Genomic DNA, 6,743 nt, shown 5'->3' on the forward strand with positions numbered 1-6,743 from the left:
CTGCTGCTCACACTCTCGTGACTCATAAAGAGTAGTGGCCAGTCATTCTGTTCATTCAGAAAACAACAGGCAGGGCAACAACAGCGAAACCACATTCAACACATGCAGTAGGGTCAGCTGGGTCAGGAGAGAGGGATAGAGAGGGAGAGAGGGAAAGAGAGGGAGAGAGGGAAAGAGGGAGAACACAGGGAAAGAGAGAAAAACAGGCAGAGGGGGACGGAGAAACATGGAAAACCACTATCTTATTCCAGCATTCTTCTCTTATTGGATGTGGTTGTTGGTTGCGGTGCAGTAGGATATTTTTTTTTTCTTTGCTGAACCTTTGCTTACAGTAACTAGGCATATCTGTGATAATGACAACTGAGACAATGACTATGGAAATATCAATATGTTTCGGAAATAATAATGTTTGAGAAATAATAAAAAAAAAAAAAAGAAATATATTCGGAGAAATCAAACTCATTTTTATTCACAGAAGAAAGACAGAACGCTAGTTAGCTGCACAGACTGTCCAAATGTATTGACTGTTCCCGCTGTCAGTTTTGTGTTCTTATCTTTCCACAAGTTACAGTACACACACTCGCTGACTGGACACGGCTATTGACGTGACTGAGACTTTTAAGGACGCCACACAGTTTGGTTCCTGTGTGTTTGATGCGAGCACAAGCTGACATGTGACACAGCTGTTTGTCCTGTTCCATGGGTTTGTTGGCAAGTCACCTTTGTCTACTTGGCAGAAATTCTCCCTAAGCATTTTACAGTATAGACATCCCAGTTTTGCCCTATATGGTGTGCACAGCAGACAGCATGTGACAAAGTCATACATGCCACACACTGACATGGGAGGAAACTGACCTAAGACTTGCAACTCTGGTGCTGTGCAAATGGCAACATTTATGTTTAAAATTGAACTAGCTCCCTAACAAATACTATGGAGAAGTAATACAAAATAGCTATAGATTATATCAGTATATGCTCCACAATATAGAGCATGTACTGATATATGGCTTTCTTTCATTCTTCCTGTGTACAACGATGTGCACATAGAATAGACATGGTATGTGTACGGCAATCAGCGTACTGTAGTTGTACAGTCAGTGGCAAAATCGGTTTGTAGGGTCTGGTGGTGAAGGAGGGAAAAAGTTATTTTGAATGGAAAAACACAGAATTTGCATGTGAAAAAAAAAATTGGAAACACAAGCGGTCAGTGAAATTGATCCAGGCAGGACTACATTTCCCGAAAGTGTCATTGTGCAATCCATCGTGGTAACTGTGTCTGTGGACAGAGAGAGAGAGAGAGAGAGAGAGAGTTTTCACAATGATAGTCTCTCTATCATTTGTGGAGGGTAAGGAGAAGAGGGTTAAGCGCGCAAACACAGATGCTTAGGTGCAGCAGGGACAAACCAGACCCACAGACAGGAATGAGCCAGCCAATGACATCACCTCTTGGGCACAAACGAACGTGCCGAAAGGCAGGGCAGAGGATAGCTCGGGTGTCCAAGTGCGTCTGACTGTACTGGTTCGCCACTCATCAATTTCCAGAGCTCGCCCGAAAGAGACAAGTGGGCAAGAAAAGAAGGAATTTGATGTGCGCCATAGCGCTCATACCGCCTGTCAACATAGTCGAACGCTGACTGTGTTGGTATTCCTTCTTCTTGACACGGATGTCGAGTCCAGTGCTGTAGCCCGCAGCCTGAGGACACGGAAAAGAGCTGAGACGGCAAATGTCACGTCCAACCGTCGGAGCCTCGAAGTGGACGCAGCCAAAAGTTGCATAAATCGGTGCGGCTTGACTGAGAAAAGAGAGCCAAGTGTATTTTTAAGTTGACTGATAATGGTTTTGTGCGGTTTCTATTATGTGTCATTGAGTGGCTTGTATGTGTGTGTGTGTGTGTGTGTGTGTGTCTGAACGTGTGCATTGGACGGATGCACAAGCTAAACCACATGTGACTTGTAACTTGGAAAAACAAAAGGAATGCCTCCCCTGCAGAGAGAAGAGGCAGACAGTGAAAGTAGACAGAGAGAGAAAGAACTCTATACGAATAGCATAGTCTGACTGTGGCCCCGAATCCTGCCAGCATTCCACTGATGAGGATTTATAATTCTTTGGCTCCTGGGAGCCAGTGAGGGGTGCTGCATCTCCGATGAGTAATTGGCATGTTTATGGTCCAATAATGAGGAGCCAGAGGGAGGGTCTATTGGCCAGAGATGTAGGCTTACCTAGTCTGACCCGTCTCTCAGCTCAGGCACTGGCTCCACCAGATCACATATCGTACATGAGCCTGTTACATAACACAACAGGCATGATTTAGGTTTTGTGTGCATTAACAATTGAGGTGTACAGTGCATGCATAAAGGATTGTCTAGAAAAAAACGGGGTGCTGATGTGTATACTCTGTGTTTGTGTAGTGTAGCAGGCTATATCACGTGGTATCTTCTTGTCATATTGTAATATATAATATAATACATATTATTGTACTATACATATTGTATCGTATCATACTGTATATCGTATCGTATCAGCTTTTATTGTAACTGTTAGTTAGGTCTGTGTCAAAGTATTCATTCAATTCTGTTTGGACGAGAAACATTCTATGAGTCATCAGGAATAACGATATGTCAGCACTACTACTTACAGCTAGTAATCACTCTGCATTTTTCATTGAATTGTTTGGCACTAGCATTCCATCCATTCAAAGAAAGGAGCAGTGATTTTGTAACATCACATCTGAGTGAGAAAATTGAGTGAATAGAGAGTAGAGTGAATGTTCAATTTAATTTAGATGTGTGGACAAGTAAGCCGGCTGTACAAATTATGGTGATCAAAATCACTGAACTTGGCTGTCGAGTGAAGTGTTGCATTGTTCGGGAACGGTAAAGGCCAAGACTAAGATTGAAACTGTTTTTGTAGGCGGAGGATGAACAAAAATAAACAGTAGAAAACACAATTTGGTGTCTTTAAACTCGATTAGTTTGTTGGAGAACTGTTGTATACTGTAAAACCAATATGGCAGTGGTGATCATGGCTAGCAGACATTGTCATGGCTGTGATTACCTGTGACCCGCAGCTTTTCCGCCTCTCACTTGTGTCATATGCCTACATATGGCGTAATATACTATTGTATTGTATCTTATCTACTGTATGTGATATGGTCAGGGATGGGCACAAATACATCAAAATGTATTTCCAAATAAAATACCATATACCCACCTAAAAAATTTATCAAAATAAGCTACAAAATACAGCAGCCAAAAAATGTATCAAAATAAAATACTCTATTTTTGTATTTTCAAAATACTGCAAAATACTTCCTTCTAAAAGCCTTTTTCGTCTATCCCTTCACTTGTACACTATCTGGAAAAACAGCTGAAAGCAAGAGACTCCTTCCATAATCAGTTAACAGATTAGATATGGTGAGTTTCATCGCAGTGTACAAGCTCTATCAATGTAAAAAAAAAAAAAGTTAAAATAAAAAAAACAGGTTGTCACATCGATACTGTAAAAAAACAGAAAAAAGAAAGGAAAATTGCAAACTTAAGTGTTGCGATATAAGCTTTGTGCTGTCCTTGTGTAAGCTAGTGGTGTCTCCTCAGTTGATGCCTTTAAGCACAACTAACTTCTCAAACAGTGTTGCATTCAGACGACACCCATGGGGCCTGATGATGGTATTGAACCTTACAAAAAAGGTTTTTGATGAGGGTTACTGGTCCAAGGATGGCAAGTCCTTTTTTTGGTGCTCTAAAAAGTACACCGCATGTTTTGTGTTGTGAGTTCAAAATGCCGAGAGTGGCATCACAGGGGCTTGACTATGCTTAGGTGCCACAGACAAAGATCTCGTGCTACTGTAACCTGCGTTGTGTTGAACCGCAACGGTTCAGCCCTGCACACGCCCAGACTCGAACCCGCGAAACAGCAGCACCACGGATCGGGAGTCGAGCGTACTAACAATCCAGCTTAAAGCCCAGGCTACTAGCTTTCATGCCAGCAGCGCTCTTGAGGCGTCGGGGAATGGTTTACCAACGTTCCACACATACAGCTAAGCAGGCTGGCATCTGTTATACCACACTTGCTGCACAGTCATGTTGGAATAGCTGGGCTTGGTTCCTTAGTTCCAGTGAAAGGAAATCTGAATGCTTCAGCATCAACCAAGAGTCCAACATGACTGAGCAAGGTCCGTAAAGACAGAGTTTGGTGTGGATGAACTTGACTGGCCTCCACAGAGTGCAGTACCTTAACCCAATAGAACACCCTTGGGCAGAGATTAGAGCAGAGACTGAGAGCCAGTCCAACATCAGTGTGTGACCTCACAAATGCTGTTGTTGAAGAATGGTCAAAAAATCCCATAAACTCTCCTAAACCTTCCCAGAAGAGTTGAAGCTGTTATACTGTAGCTGCAAAGAGTGGACCGACATCATATTAAACCCAATGGATTGGGAGGTCACCTAAGTTCATATGTGAGTCAAGGCAAGTGACCCAATACTTTTGGTAATATAGTGTTAAAATTAAATGAAATACAAATTACAAAATAGTATTTTGTATTTGAAATACATGTATTAGAAATACTGCCCATCCCTGGATATGGTACACCGTATGGTGCATTTACATCCTGGGTTAAAACCTGAGTGTGTGGGGGACATTTTTTTGCTTCCATCTCAGAGGCTGAACTGGGGCCGTAGACCAAATGGCCCCAGTCTGCTCCTGACGTAGCCAAGGGCCGAGCCAGCGCCAAAACTAAAGATTTTTGGAGAGGAATACAATGCGTCAATAAAAGTGGAGAAATTTAATTAGTTTCATTTGTTTTCAGAGAGGAAATGAACCGAAACTTCCCAAGCCTGGTCCAAGCTCACGGTTCAAAAGAGTTGTTTTTTTATGTTTCTTAATTAGTCCTGGGTGTGTTGAGAGTGTAATATCCATTAAACCAATAAGAGTGATATCTGCCATTCCCTTTAACAGCAAGACATGCAAAATCAAACAGCGCGTTGGTATTTTGACAACGAGCGAGTGCATCTCTGCAGAAGGAATCTGCTTGCATGCGAGACCGTGTATGCAACAGCAGAATATCACTAGGCCTGCTTTGCTAAAACGTGTGTGGTGTGTGTGCGTGTGTGTGTGCATGTGTGTGTGTGCGTGTGTGTGTGTATGCATGTGTGTGTGTGTGTGCGACAAGCAGAATATACATGCATGCGTCTGCACTCGCCTTGAACTTGAACAAAACAAAGTCTTACACTTAGTTAACATTCACCACTGACTGACAAGGGGTTACAATTGAGAACATAGCCTGAAAAGGGCAACACTTATCCCAATTGTATTCGAATGAATGAATACAAATCCTCATGACGTCTAAACACACTAATCGTGTTGCCTGGGACTCCTTGTGTCTCACCAATTGTTACATTTTGTGACAGTGTGCTTCCAAAACAGACAGGTTTTTCTTGGCCAGTGGCATTCTCATTTTTACTGGCATTGAAAATCGCAATTTGTATTCATGTGCCTCCTATGGCCATGGGTCTATACAAGGTTTATTTGACAACTCATCAACTCATGTGATTGGCGGAAAATTGATCACTTTGTTGGGTGTATGCTAGCTGAAGAGACTTGCGCCTGGCGTCAAGATGCAATGGGTGTAAGATAGGCCCTAAAGACACGACTTCCAAAAATGTCATGAAATGTTAAAGTGTCATCTAAATACTCATCATGGGACTGTTGCTTAGCATTACTAAGACGTTTCCAGCGTTGATGTTCTGTTCTGGTGAATGTCCTCAATAATACAACTCTTAATGGAAACAGAAAGCCAAGGCCATCAACAGTTGCCGAAGCCTCCGGCTGGTCTCTCTTTAATGGAAAGAGGTCATTAAGAGCTGCAGTAAGCCCTGTATAAGTGCATGCAATGTATAGAAGTATAAGCCACGGTGGAAGTATTTAACGCAATGCAACAAATGGAATGGCATCATAAATCATCGTTTTAGGGCTGTAAAAGACGTGCAGAAGAAAAACACCATAAAACGACACCCACCATCTCACTCCACACATTACCACAAGCACAAGACAAGAGACGCATAACCATACATCACAAGAAACTCCGCCGTAAACACCGACCAAGACCGTGGCAGCAAATGATTAATGTACAGTATATGTTAAAGCACAAGTATGCACATGGATCATGTTTAGCCCTAATGATATGTGTGCACGCATGGTGGGAGATTGTATAACGAAACGTAAGATGAAATGCTTACCATCTCCACATTGCCACATAGTGAGAGCGAAAGAAAAAAAAAGTTAAGAATTAACATACATCAACTTTCAATTTCACATATGATCCTTTAATGTCAAGGTCTGGGTCTGTAAGGTTTATCACATGCATGCATACATATGCACCCACACACAGACAAAATCTGTTAAGTTCTCTCCCCCCTAGTTTACAGTGTGTGTTCAACCCTGTATAACCTTCATGCTAAAGCTCTCCAACCATAACAGAATGTTTGCATTAAGCACATTGCATTAACACGCACATTCACTGCCAAGCAGTCCTTGCCAGTAAAACATGACAAATGTTCACTCACAAACAAGTATGTTTCATGTTTGCTCACCAAGACCTTTTCACATACACACATATCCACTATCTCATAATCCATGTATTCGCCTTCAGTGTCTGAATACTAGCCAAGACAAATACACACAACACTCCTCAAATTTTAGTAGAACTGTGTGTGTTTCTCTCTCACTTTGTGTGTGTGTGTGTGTG

This window comes from Sardina pilchardus, chromosome 11 (genome assembly GCF_963854185.1).
Source record: "Sardina pilchardus chromosome 11, fSarPil1.1, whole genome shotgun sequence".
Lineage (NCBI taxonomy): Eukaryota > Metazoa > Chordata > Actinopteri > Clupeiformes > Clupeidae > Sardina > Sardina pilchardus.